At 34.4% G+C, this 19,873-nt stretch overlaps 1 long non-coding RNA gene across 1 annotated transcript in view; it reads right to left on the bottom strand.

Annotated features, from left to right (window-relative positions):
* LOC145280027 (uncharacterized) overlaps nt 1-19,873 on the bottom strand; it is a 97,500-nt gene that overhangs the window by 1,268 nt on the left and 76,359 nt on the right. The window contains exon 2 of the long non-coding RNA XR_013868528.1: nt 17,943-17,971. This is a non-coding gene — a long non-coding RNA (uncharacterized LOC145280027). The remainder of the gene's footprint in view (nt 1-17,942; nt 17,972-19,873) is intronic.

Genomic DNA, 19,873 nt, shown 5'->3' with positions numbered 1-19,873 from the left:
TACATGGTAGTCACTAATTATCAAGGCCTGAAAACCACTCGGGGATAAGGGTTATTGCGTGTACAGTAATCAATGGGATAATATCGTAGTAATAGAGATTTGATAAAATGTCTTACTTAAGGGGAGGGGAGCGGTTTATCAGGAATTTGTTTATGTTGGACTTGACGATAACTATACCGTTTCTTTAGCCTAGGCTAGAGATTGCAACACCCAGTATCTTATGAAATATTGGTTTTTAAAGATGATTTTTCAAACTTTAATGGTCGTCTTATACGGCAAAATATATGGTAGTTATATCTATATAATCTATATATCTATATAATATATCTATATATGGTAGTTATATATCTAATACGCTATTGGGTAACAATCCTCTCAATTCATTTGATATCGGTTTATGCTTACGATCGCTTGCCAGTTGAGGTTCTGACAACGACAATCAGTCCGGCAGAAACTGGGCCATCTTGATGACCTTTTATCTTGCAGATCGAGGCATCATTCTGGTTAATCATAGGAGGTCCACCCTCCTAGGCCTTATCTCCCATATTTCAGATTGAGTAAGTTTATTGTTTACTGTCTGAGGCGCCCCTACCGGGGAATGCTTACAGAATTCTTCATGCAATTTTTAAAAGGCCAGAGTTCCCCTCTTTTAAGGGTGTTGGCTTGACTTTCTGACCTTGTGTCACATCTTTCTGCAGTGGGAAGGAAATAAATGTCAATAGTGATTCATGGAAATAATGTCCCTCCTCACCCGGATCATAATGTGTACTTCTGTAGCATACTTTTGTTAATACGTCTTTTGTTAACTATACTACTGTGTGTTGTCTGGATTATTGCCGGTCTGCAGGGCTACAACACTGGTGACGAGGGATTCAAAATTTACAATGCTATAACAATAATAAATCAATTGATGACAAACATGTCACTGGTTTCTCTTTTTCTGGCTTGTTATACTCTTTATTTTATAGTGGAATTGTTTGTGGAAGAAATCAGTCAATAAGTGATTTTAAATTAACTCCTTTTTTAACCAATCAGCAACCGAGATGGCAGTATCTGCTTTTACTTCTTACTAAGCAAAAAAGTAATTGAATAGCAGACAAAAAAAAGTAATATTTACAATTGTTACAGAACCTGTTTATAGAAAAGTAAAAAGTTTTATTAGTTTAACAATGAGTCATGCTTAAAAGTTAAAAAAATGTCCTAAAAGAAAAGAAAAGAAAACTTCTGTTCATTTTGTGAACCTAGTTTCTGATCATTTGAGATTATGTATTTTTCTAACTGCTGTCCTGCTTTGAATATTTAAATGATTTAAAATCTGACAGCGTTCACTAAACATTTATTGCTGTTGATTGCTGTCTATATCAAGACGGTTATAGGCAGCTAACATACTTCCTGATTTCCGGCGTAACGCTACCGGAAGCTGTGACAAGGCAAATCAGTCCCTTCGCTTTTTTTTTTATCTCACACCTATAAACTTATTATTTTGATTTCAATAATTTTATTTTTATATTTTCTTAAACATATATGTATTATATAAACACAAATAAAAACTTTTATTTTTTTCTATTTTTATAATTTCGTAAATATATATTTCTTATAAAATTTCAAATAAGATAAAAACATTTATTTTTTTACTTTTGTTTTTAAAAGTGCAGATAAAGACTTATTGCGTTATTTTTATCTGTATAATTTTATTTATTTTTATAATATACTTTTCAATAATGTCCTTTTCTTATATTCTATTTCAATAAATCGTTTCACAATAGAAATACTGAAGAACAATAAAAGTGAAGGAACTGATTTGCCTTGTCACCGCTTCCAGTAGTGCTATGCCAGAAATTAGGAGGTAAGTTAGCTGACTATAACCACTAATACTTTCTGTAATTTAGAGTCATATGTGTTAAGAGCGATTCGAAGGCTCCCATTTTATTAGCTGCTACACTGAAGTATAGGAGAGAATGCCACTCCATACCCAGGATTACTCCACTTGTCCTTGATCCTCCCCTTATAATGCTGAGTGTTTAGCAAGAGGGCATTAAGTACTATTTTTTAAGTCTTTGATATGACTTGATCAAGGATTGAACCTCGGTCTCCCAGTCCATTAGTGAATGCTCTTATCATGATGCCAAATGGCCCAGTGGAAACTAAGTGACAAATTATAGTCGAGGCCAACCCAAAGACTCCCTTTTCATTAGCTTGCTTTACCCAGGTGTTTAGCAAGGGGACATAAAGTGCCATTTTTTAAAAATCTCTGGTGTGTCTCAATCAAAGATTGAACCCTGGTCTTCCATGTATATGAACATACAGGGTGGAACGATAAATTTGTCGCCCTAAAGAAAACAACACTACAGCTTTATTTTAAAACTTTTATTGAAAAAATCAATTCAGGTTACTTGATTATGGAGCAGAGCTGACATTTATTCAATGTAGCCACCTTCAGCCTCAATTACTGCCTTAATGCTTATCCATCACCGAGAGCATCCCTTTTCCACAAGCACTGGCAGGAGCTTGATGAATACTCAGCGTTGATCAGGCTGGCTTTGATGTTGTAGGAGGTCATGTTGGTGATGTTCTTAATGTATGACCAAACGAAGTAGTCCAGTGGATTCAGGTCGGGGAGGAGGGGGGCAAGTGAGAGAAGGATATAAAGTCGCTACATTCCTTCTGAAGCCAAGCCTAGATCTCTTTGGACGTGCGCTGGCGCTGAGTCCTACTGCCACAACCAGGGTCTGCCAGCGGCCACCTGATTCCATCAGAGGATCACCACACTCTTCAGCACATCCAGGTATTCTTTGGTGTTGACTTTCAAGTCGATTTCGAAGATGTGAGGTGGCATGATGTGGCCCTCACTTGAAACCATATTAAGGATCATAACCGTGGCCGAAAACTTTGTTTTCATCACTCTGGGCATGTCTCTATCATTCGTGGCAATCCAGTAATGCATTTTGAGAGTGCTGGTAATGGTCCTGTCGTCATAACTTGGATCACTTTCAGACAGGATAGAAGGCTGCTATCGCTCTTGGAATTTGTACATAACTCACTAACTAGTAAATGGTCTGCAATAAAAAAAAAAAAAGAAAACTGGTTTTCATCAAACGGAAATGGAATCATGTAGCCTTTTCTAGAGCGACAATTTTATTATTCCACCCTATAGATGATGATATCTTTCAGTAACTTGAATTTCTATTGTTAAAGAATTTATTTAGTGTTTCATTTAATCATTCTGATGAGTGTTCTCAGCAATGACAACAAGTGCAGATTCTGCCACACAGAAGTAAAGAGTGTGAACCACTGGATATCCAGTTGTAAGGTTCTGCTAGAGAACGACTACTATAGTACTATACAGTACACAATGGAGTATGTCGATATCTCCACTGGATCATCTGTAAAAATTTGAATATCCAGTATAGCAGCAAGTCTTGGGAACATATACATGGCTCTACATTGCGAGTGAAACAGTCACATTTGTGATTGATTTTTCCAAGTGACGACTAGAAATAATAATAAGCACAAAAGTGTTCATTTTAGCCATTTTAACCCGAAAGGCACCCCTAAGAGAGGGGGGGATGGAGTTTTCTCAGAAAATCCATTCTGTTACTTTTTTTACTTATATCATGTTTAATGTTTGTGCAAAATTTCAACAAATTCCAAGGCTTAGTTATTTAAAAATGTGCAGGCAGACGAACAGACGGATTGACGAACAGACAAACGGACGAACAGACAAGGGTGAATTTACAGGTCCACCCTCCTTTTGTTGGGGGACCAAAACGCTTTTCTTTTGGCCATCGCTTTTTCTTTTTTATCGACGATCTTCCAAAGCTCAGTACTGAGTGAAAAATTTTTTCCAACTTTTTTTTAATAAATCGAGCAAAGTCAAATTATTTATACAATAAAAAAGGGTTAATAGAAAAATATATACTTTTTAACGAAAGTTGTTCAAAAACATCTGAAGAAATATAAATGTTAATACTTCCCAATCTCAACATAAAATTCGGTGTATATTTAGAATCACACTTATTAAAAAAAAAAATACAGAAAAATCTTTATGATGTATGTACTCGCCATGAAACAAAGATGTCATATTCCAAAATTCACGTAAAAAATTTATTCCCTTTTTTTTTTAATGAAAGCTGTTTTAAAAAAACTGCATCTGAAGAAATTCGAATGTTTATACTTTCAAGTCTCAGCATAAAATTTGGTGAATATTTAGAATTACATTTATTTAAAAAAAAAATACATGGAAATTTTTACGTTATAGAACAAAGATGCTGTACTCCGAAAATCACATAAGTTTGGCTAGTAACTTTTCTGTTTGGTTAGTAAACGAAAATATTTACTTGTCAAACGTCAACTTAAGATAAATTTATCTGCAGAGCCCTGATATACCAGAAATAACTGTTGGAAAAAAGTCATACGCCACACATTATGACTATGCAATTCCTATAGCTACATACCTAGACAAACGAAGCTATTAAACCTGACATATGGATGTAGGACAAAAGGGAGAAAGTAGCAAGTCTAGTTAAAGTTTGTGTCCCTAATGATGCTGACTTAAACCGAGCTGGCCCCTAGCGAGTGCAACCTTGGCATGGTTAGGGGGCTTACGTGTCTCTAGGATCCGGAGCGCTATGCTACCAGGAGATTCATCTCCTGAAAGGGTCACCCAAGCCAGACAGGTTGAAGGGTAGAGATCAGACTAAGAGCACTCACTGGTCCTCCACATTAGGGGTTAGAATCGGGCCCACAACCAAATTCTGTAGAGAGAAAGTTACAGAAACTGCAACGACATCATCTGTGGACTTTTTGGTCCGAGAAGAGACCTCTCTAGTAGAGTTCATGACGTGAACGGGTGAAAGCCTCCAGGAAGCTAGTGCGCTGACAACCCTTCTGATGACCAAGACCAGGATTGGGACCTGGAACATCAGAACCCTATAACTGGATTGACCACACCTTGCGGAAGCCTGCATCCAACATCACCAGACAGGCCCTTGAATGGAACCCGCAAGGTAAGTATAAAATTGGTTGCCCAAGGCAGAGAAGTATTGTGGCTTAGACCAGGGCTGCCAGAATGACATGGGCCAAACTGAAGAGAACCAGCCATAACCGGGTCTGTTGGAGGAGTGTCATTGCAGCCCTATGTTCCCTAAGGAATCAAGTGACCTAAACTAAACTAAATTGAGCTAAGTGAAAGAAGTTAACGAAATACCAAAGTTTTATGTACAACATGAAAAGAAACTGAAATCTTAGGAATATTTTAATAATTTCAGTAATTATAAAAGCAACCAGGCTTATGAAAAAGAAATTAAAACACTACTCGGTGAATATACACAGTGAACCAAGTGCAAGAGAGATATAAACAATTGTGCTAAAAGGGACGGTTAGAATCTTTAAAAAAGAAATCTCTCGATTAGAGTTTCTTAAATAGTGGGCGAATGAGGGTCTCCGTGTACTCCTGCTCCCACCTCTGAATCCAAGGTTATCATTTATTTTATGTTTCTTTTAATTTTCAAGTTATAAATAAAATAAAATATAATAAAATAAAATGCTGTATTGTTTGAAGAGGCAGTGGCAGTGAATGTTGTTATGTATTGATTGAGCAAAAGCTCCAATCAGCAGTTCCATTTAACCAATTACAGACAAGAATATTCACTTTGAATTCTAGCACATAATATAAAAACTCAAGCGCACGGCTTTCTTTCTAAGAGTAGTGGTTGATGAGTAGAAATCAGAAGCCCACGGTATTAATGCTGGTGCCCCTCAAGGGTCCATCCTGGGCCCAACTCTCTTCCTGATCTACATCAATGATCTCCCAAAACACATACTTAAATCATTCGTTGACATCTATACTGATGACACGACCATCTATGGCAACACATCAAAGGCCGTAAATGACAAAGTTCTCCCTGATTCTTTCTCCTCTGATCTTGAGAACGTGGTACAATGGGGGAAGAGGTGGTTGGTTATTTTTAATGCATCTAAAACCAAGATTCTATCTTTACATCATCAACACTCTGATCCCTATTTAGCATCAATTGAAATGGATGGCTCTCGTCTTGGGGAAGCTCCATGTTTTGACAAGCTTCTGGGATTGACCTTTACTCCTGATCTGAAATGGAACACATACATCAAATTTGTTGCTAAGGTCGCTGGAAAAATCGTGGGATCCTTTTACCACTCCAGAAGATATCTCACTGCTGATGCAATTCTCTATCTATATAAAAGTCAAGTACGTCCAAGGATGGAGTACTACTGCCATATCTGGGCATGAGCTGCTAAAAACAGCCTATCCTGCCTTGACAGAGTACAAAATAGACTTCGTAGCCTAGTGTGGGATGTCCTTTTCTCTTCCCTGCAACCTCTCTCCAACAGAAGGGACATTGCGAGCCTGTCGTTGTTTTATGGTTATTTCCATAGGAAGTGCTCGTCTGAGCTCCAATCTCTGGTCCCCCCTCGCCAATCTTTCACAAAAACACTCGTCTAGCTGAAACCACTGTCAGTAATTTTCCTCACTCTTTATCTATGCCTAAATCAAAACGTAGATTCCATGAACAAAACTTCTTCATTGTTTGTTTTTTTTTTGTTCCCAATTTTTTAAGAAGTTTAAATTGGGTTATTACTTCGCTTATTCTTTACCCCCCCACACACACACCTCCAAACATCCTGGCAACGCCAGGTACCCCCGCTAGTATTTCATAAAAGCTGTCTGCACTCAATCTAGGGCATTACCATTAGAGACAAGGTATCAAATGCTTATCTTTTCACAAAGCGCAGTATTTCTGGAATTGAGTTATTCCTTATTTAGTGCCAACTGCGATGGACTGGTCAGTTCTGAGAATGACTGATGACAGGATACCAAAAATCTCCCCTCGCCAATCTTTCATGAAAAACATCCATCTAGATGAAACCACTGTCAATAATTTTCCCCACTCTTTATCTGTGCCTAAATCAAAACGTAGATTCCATGAACAAAGCTTCTTTCTTAGAAGTGCACACCTGTGGAACTCTCTTCCGTTTTTCTGTTTCCCACCTGACTACAACTTGGATGTCTTCAAGTCCAACATAAACAAATTCCTGATAAACCGCCCCCTTAAGTAAGACACTTTATCAGATCTCCATTACTAATGATTACTACGATATCGTCCCATTGATTACTGTACACGCAATAACCCTTATCCCCGAATGGCCTCCGGGCCTTGATAAGTGGTGACTTCCATGTAAAAAAAAAAAAAAAAAGACAGTAGACATGGGGGAAAGAGGCAAAAAGCCTTGATTAACCCAACGGGAAACATACACGAACTTCGGTACGCCTAGCAATGCAAACAAACTTTCTTTATACCTGGTAAGACACACACACGATGCTCACCAAACACATATACACAGTTCGTTCATACACACACGGGATTGCATACGGTGCCAGCCGAAATAAACATGTGTAGTCAATGTCTTCTTACGTGCTAAACAGCTCGTTCTCCTATAACGTTCCTTAGATTCTTTGAACTCTCGGCCTTTACCAAAAATTTTATTGTCTTAGCAAGTTGTCGATGAAATTATTAAAGACGTTCCTATTTAAAATGCCTCCCCACGGGACAGAGTTAGATATCGAGGTCGTTTTTTTTTTAATGTGGAGAAAAGGAGCAAACTAAAAATTGTCTCAGTCGTGAAGGAGTTCTCCTCCGCTGACAGAGAACAAGAAATTGAAGTGTAGCATCTGAAGAACAGATACTACACTTTGATCTGGGCCCCCGAACGTCAAGAAAGATGTTACACCATCCCAAATATTTTTACTAATATTTAGCAATAAGTCTCATATTACCGATTCCGTACTAAATTCCCGATTCCGATACAATTACCGATTCCAATTCTGATTCTTTATAAATCTCTAAATATTTAACTATATAGTTGTATTTTTTCTCCGATTACCGTAAAAACACACAAGTTAAATGTGCAGATATTTTCCTAAAAGTAAAAATACACTTGTGGGGGATGATCTATCGATTTTAGCTTCACTGGTGATTTTAAAATCAATAAATATTTATTATTTTATCATTATTACCAACAATGGAAGATTTTGCTTTAAACAAAATCAAATAAAAAAAAAATAATTAAAAGAATCGTTTTTGGCATCGGAAAATTGGTACAAATTTTTCCGATTCTGATAACGATTCCAATACTCTCAAATATTCCAATTTTTCCGATTCCTGATTCCAATTCCGATTAATCGTCCCAACACTAATAAATACTAAAATTAATCCACTTTATATGAATAGACTTTTTCATTCTTTCATCTGATAATATATCTACCACTGTTTATAGATGTCCGGTGTAAACGCAGACTCCATAATATTATTTTAAAACTATCTTTTAATAACGAGTACCATTCATTAAATTTTACCCAAGAAAAATTGTATTTGATCTTGGTATAGGGCTTTGTTTTCAATTGCATCGGACGAACAGCGAACCCAAACGCATAAATTAATTAAAGCAAACAAGTGCACTTTTACTTCAAGTACCAATGATATTTGGTCAATTTAACACTCATGTTCAGAATAACCTTATGGTCTGCCAGACTTTCTGGAAATGAACCAAAATATTTCTTGTAATGCTTCCACGGCAGCAAGAAAACTTGAAAAAATTCAAAGAATGTAAAAAGAAATGATTGTTTTGAAAGCGTTGGATTTTGCCCAATGTGTAAACAAAGAATCGTATGTTCGTTTTGACTGTTCGCACATTCCATGGCTGCATTACTTCAAATATAGTTGACTAGGGACGGGTATTGAAAGTGAAAGTTAATTTGTTTTGTAACTGAAAAAATAAATAACCTCAACTGTGAAAAAAAAAAAAAAATCAAAGAATTATTCAATCTTAATAAATAGGGCTAGAACAACAACATATTCTTTTCATTGTTTTGACTCTCTAGTGTGTATCCATTTATATCTTATATGCTTCTTTTATATAGTGATGTGGTTCTCGGTTGATTAGCTGTGACTAACTGCGTCGGATATATACTCGGGAGTCAAAACAATGAAAATAATATTCTGTTGTCATAGCCCTATTAATAAAATTTTCAGTTTTTATTACTGAACTAATGTGACCCGTGTCCCGGTGTTGCCCGGGAAAAGAAGAATAAAGACTTGGCCATAGATAGATTACTTTGAAAAGTAATTTCTTAAAGCTGTCCAACGTATGCCAGCAGGTGAAATGAATTTTAAACCGATGATGATGATGATGATGATGATGATGATGATGATGATGATGATGATGATGATGATGATGACGATCTTTAAAAATAATAATTTAATATTAAACCATTGATGATGATGATGATGATGATGATGATGATGATGATGATCTTTAAAAATAATAATTTAATGTTAAACCATTGATGATGATGATGATGAAGAAGATGATGATGATGATGATGATGATGATGAGGATGATGATGATGACAAAATACTCTGAAAATAATATCTAAATTTATTTGAGTTTCTCTATAATAAATATCATTCGCATAATTAAATGTTTATATAATCCTAACTAAAATCCTAAATAAAATGGTATTGTCTATTATATCTACTTTCATTATATGCTTTAAAATCTTTACTATTATATAAAAGTAACTTTGTCTGTGTGTGTGAGTTCGTTCCCTACGGACTCGAAAACTATTGGGCTGATTTTTATGAAATTTCACATGAAGGTACTTCATGTGCCTATCAGTATTCTTAGATGGCTTTGTATCGGAACATCTTCGAGAAGTATCGATAATCAAAATAATCCGATGGAAGAAGGAACAGGCGATTTTGACCAAGTTAACACCTTTATACAACCTAAAATCACAAGTGCATTTGAGAAGTTTTATTACCACACAAACCGAAAGGTTCAATATATAAAATCAACAGTAGATTCTTCAATATGACAGGAGCACGTTCAAAATAAATGGTTCTGTTCAAAGCACAATTGCACCATGATACTTGACTTTTTCATATTAAACTTAAATTCATGCTATTATCACCGTACAAGCAGTAAGGACAGACGTATAGCATCAATAGTAGGTTCTTTGATATGACAGGGGCGCGTTCGAAATGAATGTTTCTGTTTAGAGCACAATTGAAACATGATGCTTGATGTTTGCATTTTAAACTTTAATTCAAGGCATTATATATATAAAAAATAATTTTATAAAATCAACAGTAGGTTCTCTACAGTGCAATGTAGCCTGCAATGTATTGTGGACTAAGTCACTACAGAGAGGCATGTGAAGATTCCTCCCAGTGCAATGTGATGGGTTTCTGACAAAAGCAGGCAATCAATCGATTTGATGGAAAAATGGGCGATTTCACTGATTTCGATGACAATAAAAAATATAGGAATATAAAACATTCAATCCTGGGCAATGTCGGGTCTTCCTGCTAGTATTTTCATAAAAGACAAGATGGTTCCTATTTATTTTACTCCTCACAAAGTCGTTTTTAATGTGAGGAAATCCGGCTCCTCAAAAGGGATAACTCTGGATTGGAACAAAAATAAATAAAAAAAATTGCTGAAGTTTAGAAAGACTTTTCCTTCACTGATCGAGGACAAAAAACGATCAATTGTGGTATAGTAACAGATACTACACTTTGCTTCCAGCCAACAAATCAGTTCATTGTATAGGGATTTGTCACACAATTAATGCATACATGCATGCTATACGTGTATTTCTAATTGAAATTATATTACCGTTATTTTCATTGCAAGTGCTCGAATGAGCTTCAATCTATGTCCCCTCCCTTGCAAAATATTCACAACAAACACTCGTCTATCTAAAACCATTTCTCCTACTCTTTATCTGTGTCTAAAGCTAAACGAAAATTCCATGAACAAAGTTTCTTTCCTAGAATTGCCCGCCTGTGGAACTTTATATTGTGAGGTTGGTTTTCAACTAACTGCAACATGGTCATTTTGTCCAGTGTAAAGAAGTTCTTATTGAATTGTCCTCGTAAATAATCAAATTATACTCAATTTTCACGACTACCTATCATTATGGTGTTGTCTAAGTGATCTTCTGGCACTAAATGACCCTTATTCTTGAGTGGTCTTCAGGCCTTGATAAGACGTGACTCCCTTGTAAAAAAAGAAAAAAACGGTTTAAGTTTTTCTAATTTAAATTTAACATAGAAATAAGTTTTATTAACAATTAAATATTACAAAATCTATTCATTATCAATCTCCGATTTATTTTACACATAAAGTAAAGTGAATTTTCCCCTATTTAACTGACCAATATACGTTTCAAACAAAAAACCTGATAGGCTAATCTGTTCAATGAGTCACTTAGGTTAATTCCTGGTGCATGTTTTTAGAAAATATGTATTAGTTTCGCTCTCTTTCAGATTTTTTTTTCTAACATTTTTTTCTAGCTCAGCAGCTTTTCCTAAGACTAAAAAAGATGAAAGGAATGTTATTCTAAAAGTAGATGCGTCAAATGGATTAGTTTTATTTATGAAATATAGTTACCAAAAGAAATTAGTATTTGGGTTATTCAAACTACAACTTTGGATCGAGTGGCGGTCAAAGGTAGATTTACTTTCACTGCCACCCATTTTACTATAAACTGATCTCAGACTGATAGGGTTAGGGCTACAAAAATCCATTTAATCCGTACAAACTAGCAAGCCGCCCGGTGTTGCCCAGTTGTATGATACGCTCAATTATGATATTTTAATTCATGCAGATTACATATTTATTATTATAGAGGCAATTTTTATCGATTATTATATTGTACCCAATATATATTATTATATTGTTGTACCCAATATATAATAGTGATATCAAAAGGAAAAAAAAAATATATGACTTGGGTGCTATTAGTTAGAATTGAAACCAAAACATACAACTCTCCAGCCTCACTCTTTAGCTTCTGAGCCACTACCATATGTGTATAAATAGCTAAAAAAAAAAAAAAAATAATAATAACGTTGTTTAACCTATGAAGGTAGATTTCTGCATGTAAACAGGTTTAGTCGACTACTCCTGTCAAGTTCAATTGTTTTGGTTTCAATTTTGACTTCTTAATGGAAATTATTTCCAGATAAAAACCAAATCGAAACTGTGCTAGGAGTTCAAATGCCCTATATATCCAATTTCAACTTTGTAGGCCAAATATTCACAGTCGAGTTCGATAAAGACTTTTCACATGCATACCAACACGGTTACTTTTATATATATACAAGCGCGGGGGGGGGGCTTATATATATTTGAAGTCATGATTATTTATTATTAAAGAGCCAATTCTCTGTAGCTTTTTTCTTTTGGATATTTTTAACCTGGAACAAATCTATATATTTATAAAACTCAAATGACCTTGTAACGAGTGACGTAACCTACTTTCCGGTTTATGACATCCGGTTGCACATGCGAGCATAAACATTAATCCATAACAACGTAAACAAATAAACACAAATCGCTGCTTTTGCAGATTTTGACCTTTCGAAATTATTATTTAATATGGGAATAGTGGGGGTGTTTTGCTAATATTCTTTATTACAACTATACTGTCACTATTTTCTTACAACTAAACAACTTTAACCCGTTGACAAACGTAAGAACAATTGTAGTAAATCCAAGACTACTACTACTACTACTACTACTACTACTACTACTGCCACTACTCTCTATCCGTCCCTTTTCCTTCCTTCCTTCTTTTTTTATTTTTTGTTTACATTTCTAGATACAAAATAGTTGTGTGAGAACGGTGAATTTGTTGATACATTTACTAATCTGTTTCAATATTAGTTTTATTTTATTTTATTTATTTAGGTTTTATTTTTTTTTTTTTTGCTTCAGGTTTTATTAATTATTTTTTTTTTTTAGATTTTAAGTTTCTATAACTTGGTTGAAGGATTTCAATATGGGTTTTTCATTCTTATATTTCTCATCGGTAGGTTCATGCGCGTTTTTGCTGCTAAATGACTTTCGTCATGAATGAATTCGTAGGAAAATCATGTTTAATTTTCGATTTTTGAGCGATTATTCGGAAAAATAGGTAACTTTACACGAATAGGGAAGATTTTTTTTTTTCATGTTTGAGCGATCCGTCCGTGATTTTTCATTTTAATATACTTTCATAGAAATGTTTCGGTTATGTAAAAAGAAAACTATTTTCTTTACGTCACAAATGTCACGCTCATACATGAATTCCATAGCTGTTATAACATACTGACCCAACGGTAGTCTAGTATATATATATATATATATATATATATATATATATATATATATATATATATATATATATATATATATATATATATATATATATGTATAAGGAATGAAAAAATGTACCAGCGGTGGTTGACGTTATGTTTAAAGAAAAAATAGAAAAAACCGAATGAAATTATTAAAAAAAATCAACGTTTCGTCCTTGTCTCAGAGGACATCTTCAGGATAATATTCGAATATTCGTCCTTTCCCGACATGGGTTGGATTTTAAAAAACTGTCTTTTTTCGCACGATCTATGACTTTTTCTTTTATCACATTTTTATTTCAATTATCCTGAAGATGTCCTCTGAGACAAGGACGAAACGTTGATTTTTTTTAATAATTTCATTCGTTTTTTTCTATTTTTTCTTTAAACATATATATATATATATATATATATATATATATATATATATATATATATATATATATGCAATCATGAGTGTGTGTGTGTGTGTGTGTGTGTGTGTGTGTGTGTGTGTTTTATCACTGAATCATCCTTAATACTGCTGACTTAACATAGAATTGTTCATCCATCTTCTTTGAATTAAAGCCAAGATTTGATTTATTTCATTTTTCTTTTTCTACAGTTTGAGTTTTTCTTACATTTTCCAAATGAACCCAAATTGCATTATCTACCTCCCTCGCCCTCACCTTCACTTTTTTATTCTTCATAATCAGTATTTTTTTCTTTTTCTTTTTTTTTTTTCGTTTTCAAATTTTATTTTTGGTTGAATTTATTTATTTTTTTTAATACAAACTTTAGTTGCGATTATTCTTAAAACAATACATTTCCTTTTTTTTTTTTTTTTTCAAACAAAACAAATCTTTAAATGTAAAACAGAAACCTTGGAAACTTTGCAAATTGCTATCTTAATATTTTTGTAGTTCTATACGATATCCGTAAAAAAAAACAAAAAAAAACAAAAAACAAAAAAAAACTAGTTCAAGTGGGAGAATGTAATTTAGTTTAACGGGACGTTATTCATCGGTTTTATGGTGCATCAAGACTTTAGGCTATTTAATGACGAAATGCTGTAGTAATTATACTATACTATTATGGTATGTGTTTTTCAGAATTGTCTGATATATTTCCTGCTTCCTTTGTTCCAGCTCGTTTGACTCGTTGGTCTCATAGTCTTCACCAATTCGCTGTTATGATACCTCATTGTAATACGGCTTCCTATTCCAGTAGCTTCATTCTAAGAACTACAGACCAGACTTGTGAAATTCTCTTCCTGCTGACTTTTTTCTCCTACTTTCAAACTTGGTCTTTTCAAGATTAAGGTCAATAAGCATCTGTCACTTTTATAATCATCTTTCGTTTTTATGAGCTCATTATATCAAGCCGCTTCATACCTTGTCTGAAGCGATTTCCATAAAAAAAATGATTACTCGATTAAACATGTTCTTTTACCCGCGTAAAGTAGTAAACCTTTTTTCATAAACGGTGTCGTTACATTTCAATAATCGAAACCCACACGTTGTATGCAGACAATCGCAAGGAAACAAAGCCCAGGAAAGAATTCGACTCCCTTTTATTCCAGTTAAAACAACAGACATTTATTTACAGGTACTTGCAGCATAACATCTTGTCTCTTGTTTAAAAGTCTTCCCGTACTCCAATGTGCTTAATAAAACTCTGTCGTGCGAACACGTGACACTCTACCTTTGTACGGCTATGTTTAAGACATGTCTTTCTTTGTTGTTCTCGGCCCACGTGGGCAACACATCTTCTGTCATCTTCCTGTCTCTAGCCTCAAGGGTCGATATATTCTTTTTAATATCTTTTTCTTTCCTTCTTCCTTGCTGTGATGTAACCTCGCACACGGCTCGGTCATTTGCATACGTCCACACTGTTACACCAATAGTTGGGAGGGGACGATTCATGCTTAAATGGACAATCAATATAAAGCGGTATATGAATAAAAATCAACAAACCAGATAATAAAAATAATAATTTTAAGATTTTAACCTTAAATTCTAACTTAACTACGCCCTCTCCTGAAAAACAGTAGTGTCGGCATCGACTGGCACCACATCAAATGAAAGGTCAAAGAAAATGGCAAGACCGAGGAGAGAAAGCACCAACCAGATCTCCACTAGATGAGTGCGAAGAGGACTGGGACTCTGGGGAGGTTTGTTGCTACTCAAATTCCGGTAAAGATCAATGGTTGTTGTTGTCGAAAAGTCAATTGAAGCAGCTGTTGCGATAATGTAAATTTATTTGCAAAGGTTATCGTAAACGATCAAGTTCTCTCTGATTCTCTCTCCTCTGATCTTGATCCTGTGGTGCAATGGGGAAAGAGGTGGCTGGTTAATTTTAATACATCTAAAACCAAGCTTCTCTCTTTCCATCATCAATGCTCTGATCCCCGTCTGGCATCAATTGAATGAATGGCTCTCTTCTTGGGGAGGCATCATGTTTTGACAAGCTTCTGGGTCTGACCTTTATTCCTTATCTGAAATGGAACACGTACACCAATCTGTTGCCAAGGCTGCTAGAAAAATGGTAGTATCCTTCTTCCGCTCCAGTAGATATCTCACTGCTGATGCAATTCTCTACCTGTATAAGAGCCAAGTATGCGAAGATCAATGGTTGCAGCCAAGAGAAGTCAATGGTAAGCAGCTGTTGCGATAATGTAAATTTATTTGCAAAGGTTATCGTAAATGATCAAGTTCTCTCTGATTCTCTCTCCTCTGATCTTGATCCTGTGGTGCAATGGGGAAAGAGGTGGCTGGTTAATTTTAATACATCTAAAACCAAGCTTCTCTCTTTCCATCATCAATGCTCTGATCCCCGTCTGGCATCAATTGAATGAATGGCTCTCTTCTTGGGGAGGCATCATGTTTTGACAAGCTTCTGGGTCTGACCTTTATTCCTTATCTGAAATGGAACACGTACACCAATCTGTTGCCAAGGCTGCTAGAAAAATGGTAGTATCCTTCTTCCGCTCCAGTAGATATCTCACTGCTGATGCAATTCTCTACCTGTATAAGAGCCAAGTATGCGAAGATTAATGGTTGCTGCCAAGAGAAGTCAATGGTAAGCAGCTGTTGCGATAATGTAAATTTATTTGCAAAGGTTATCGAAAAAGGTGGAGAGTACTGGAAATCTGACTTGTTGTTACTCAGATTTAAGGGAACACCAACGGTTGTTGTCGGTGAGTAATCTCTCTGTGAGGACTTATAGTAGGCACAAATAATAATTATAATAATCATGAAGTCTCAAGAAGGATGGAAAGATCGAAGATGGAGGGAAACATCAAGATCTCCGCTAAAAATGTATGGAAAATACTGGAATTCTTGTAACAGAGCACATATGACGGCTATATGCAAATATCGAGCCGTGAACGAAATGACGTCATGGTAAGAAAAAAAAAAAAAAGAAAGACTATAAAAAGGAAAGAAAGGACGTTAGCTAGGACAATCACGTGAGAGAAGACGAACATGCTCGAAATATGTTCATCCAGGAAAGTAACTGGAAATAAATGTTGTTAAAGAAAGAAAAGGAGTGGAGTTATTACTTGTGCTATGTTTCTCGTGACGTAGACTGCATACAACGTGTTGGATCTATGTGTATAAACGTGTACTGTGTTACATTCTTAGCAGGTTTGTATTGTCACTAAAATTTCAGAAAAAAAACAGCAGTAGTTATCAGCAAGAACTCGATGGTGAATGGCTGTTGTGAAAATGCTGCGGAGACTTGCTGTTCCTCAAACTCCAGGGAAAACCACCTGCTTTTGTCAGTGATTTGTTGCATTGCACTCCGACATAGAACGTAATATCTGTAATAAATGATTCATAGAATATAACTTGTTTTTTTGGCAATGGGTGGAGGCGATTCGTACTCCAAGGGAGAATCGATCCGCAATTGGAATTGAACTCAGTTTGTCATCAGCGTAAGGAATCAATATGACCCCCCCAAACACACATACTCAACCACACCCCATAGAACTTATAAAATTATTGATTACATTTATCGATAATTAAATGTTGATGAAATTCATCAGAAGATTCTTTGGAGTTATTTTATCTGAAATTCTCCCTATGTTAAAAAATAAAAATAAAGAAAAATCTTCATGATATGTGTACCCGTGACGAAACGAAAATGTCACGTTCCAAAAATCCCATAAATTGATCAAGTAGTTTTAGTTTTATAAAAGAACTCCTTTTTAAGCGATTAATGGAAACTCAAAGACATAACACAAATTCAGTAAGTAGGAATGATTGTGTAGTTATCTTCTTTAGTTCTTTTCTTTTAGCCATTTTTTTTTCAAAATGGCGAGCAAAGCAGTCACTCATCACATACTCATAAAATTTGATTTTTCTTATTTAAAAATAAAACTACTTGATCAAATTATGTGATTTTTGGAATATGATATTTTCGTATCGTCACAACTATGTACATCATAGAGATTTTTCTTTATTTTGTTCTTTTTTTTATTTAATATAGAATAATGTAGAATTCTGAACAAGAACCAACTCTTTTTGGATGATCTGGACTAATAAGGGGAGAAGATAGTGAACCTTGTAACTCTCACTTCTTTGATTTTATCCTTTAGTCCTCACATTCCATGAGCAATGTTTCTGACAAAGAGGGAAGAATTGCTGTTTTCTGGATCGGAATCTAGCCGTCTAATATTCATCGTTAGCTGGTTTTTTTTTTTTTTTTTACTTTGATGTAGTATTTTTAGTTCCTTACCTCCTGTGACTTCATGCCTGGAGCAATTCCTGTATAAAAAAAGAAGAAGAAAAAGATCGCTATTTTATTATTTTAAATTTAAATGACGTGTATCAGAAATTAACGTAGTTATTTTGTGAATTGATCTAATAACACAAAATCATGATTTTGTTGCTTTTTCTGGTTATTGTTTGGTTTTTGTTTTTTGTTTTTACATTGCTAGAATATGTAGAATATGTTTATATTATTCTCAGTAATTATTAAGAATCTTAATTTGGATATATAAAACAACTAATGTCAAACTATTTTTCAATATATATATATATATATATATATATATATATATATATATATATATATATATATGATGAAAATAATGGAAATAGTATTCCGACAAAATAGAGAAATAAAAAGGAAACAAACCGTATTATGTGTTCATCAACGTTTCGTCTTTATTTCGAGACTTCCTCTGGATGAATGAGATTAAGAAACAAAAACTACCAGTACAAAATATTTGAAAATGTTTCACGTGCACAGTGTGATGCAGTTCTATTTCTGAAAAACGGAAAAAGACGTTGGAAATTCAACCCTCCCCCCTCCTTTTTGAATTTCCAACGTCTTTTTCCGTTTTTCAGAAATAGAACTGCATCACACTGTGCACGTGAAACATTTTCAAATATTTTGTATTTGTATTTTTTGTTTCTTAATCTCATTCATCCAAAGGAAGTCTCGAAATAAAGACGAAACGTTGATGAACACATAATACGGTTTGTTTCCTTTTTATTTCTCTCTCTTTCTCTCTCTCTCCCTCCCTCTCTCTCTTTCTCTCTCTCTCTCTCTCTCTCTCTCTACATATATATATATATATATATATATATATATATATATATATATATATATATATATATATATATATGAGAGCAAACAGTTAATAAAACATGTTAAAAACACTTTGAAAAAGAGTTAAAAACATATTTAATCTGAAAAGGAAACACTTGATAAGTGGATAGTCCTTAATCCGTGGAGTTTCGAAGAAAGATTTTCCTTCTCATCAGAGGGTAGGAATTAGCAAAATGCGGGATCGGATTTTGCATACAAAAGTATTTGATGAAACTGCAAGTAAGTCAAAGATCTTACTTGATAACAAAAAAGTGAAGCAGAGGGAATATGGTGAAGAAAAAGGTGATTACACGTGAATGGATAGTCTGGTGAAAGGTAAATTATCCAATGACGGTAAAATCCAAAAATATAAATCCAAGAAAGTTAATTGAATTTCCATTCGCACAAGTAAAATCCAAGGAAATCACGTAATTGGAAGATGGTCCAAAATAACCCAAAAGGCCGAAATCCATGGAATAATTCACAAATAGGTACAAGGAAAAGGGAAAAAATCCCAATAATATTAATAAAAGAAAAATAAGATATGCGTTTGACACGGCTGCCGAGACATAATGTAATTTTTTTATTTTATTTTATATATATATTTATATATCTATAAAAATGTTACTAGTTAGAGTTTCAAATCAAACTAAAAAAAATAGCAACCCTCCTGACATCATTACTCTACTTGCTTCAGGCTAGCCTGTTTTTTTATGTTTTAATTTTTTTTATTTTTTGTCTTTTTTTAATTCCGCCATTATAATATCAGTACAAATATACGTACCTTATTTTGGTTCAGTTGTTTTTCTTCTTTTTTTTTTTTTTCATAAATATATTTATTCCAGTTAAGAAAACTGTTTGGCTGACTTTTGAAGTACCAGTGCTGGTATCGCAAAGTCAGTCAAACCAAACGATACCGTAATATTTAAATTATCTTTTAGAAGATTACAAAGTGGGTCTTAAGTTTACTTTCAGCAGACTTGTAACTCTCACTTCCCTTATTTTATTCTTTAGTCCTCACCATCCATGAGCGATATTTTAAAAAAGGGGAAAGAATTGCTGCTTTCTGGATC

This window comes from Euprymna scolopes, chromosome 7 (genome assembly GCF_053919585.1).
Source record: "Euprymna scolopes isolate OS-2025 chromosome 7, ASM5391958v1, whole genome shotgun sequence".
Lineage (NCBI taxonomy): Eukaryota > Metazoa > Mollusca > Cephalopoda > Sepiida > Sepiolidae > Euprymna > Euprymna scolopes.
This window is presented reverse-complemented; position numbering and strand designations above follow the sequence as displayed.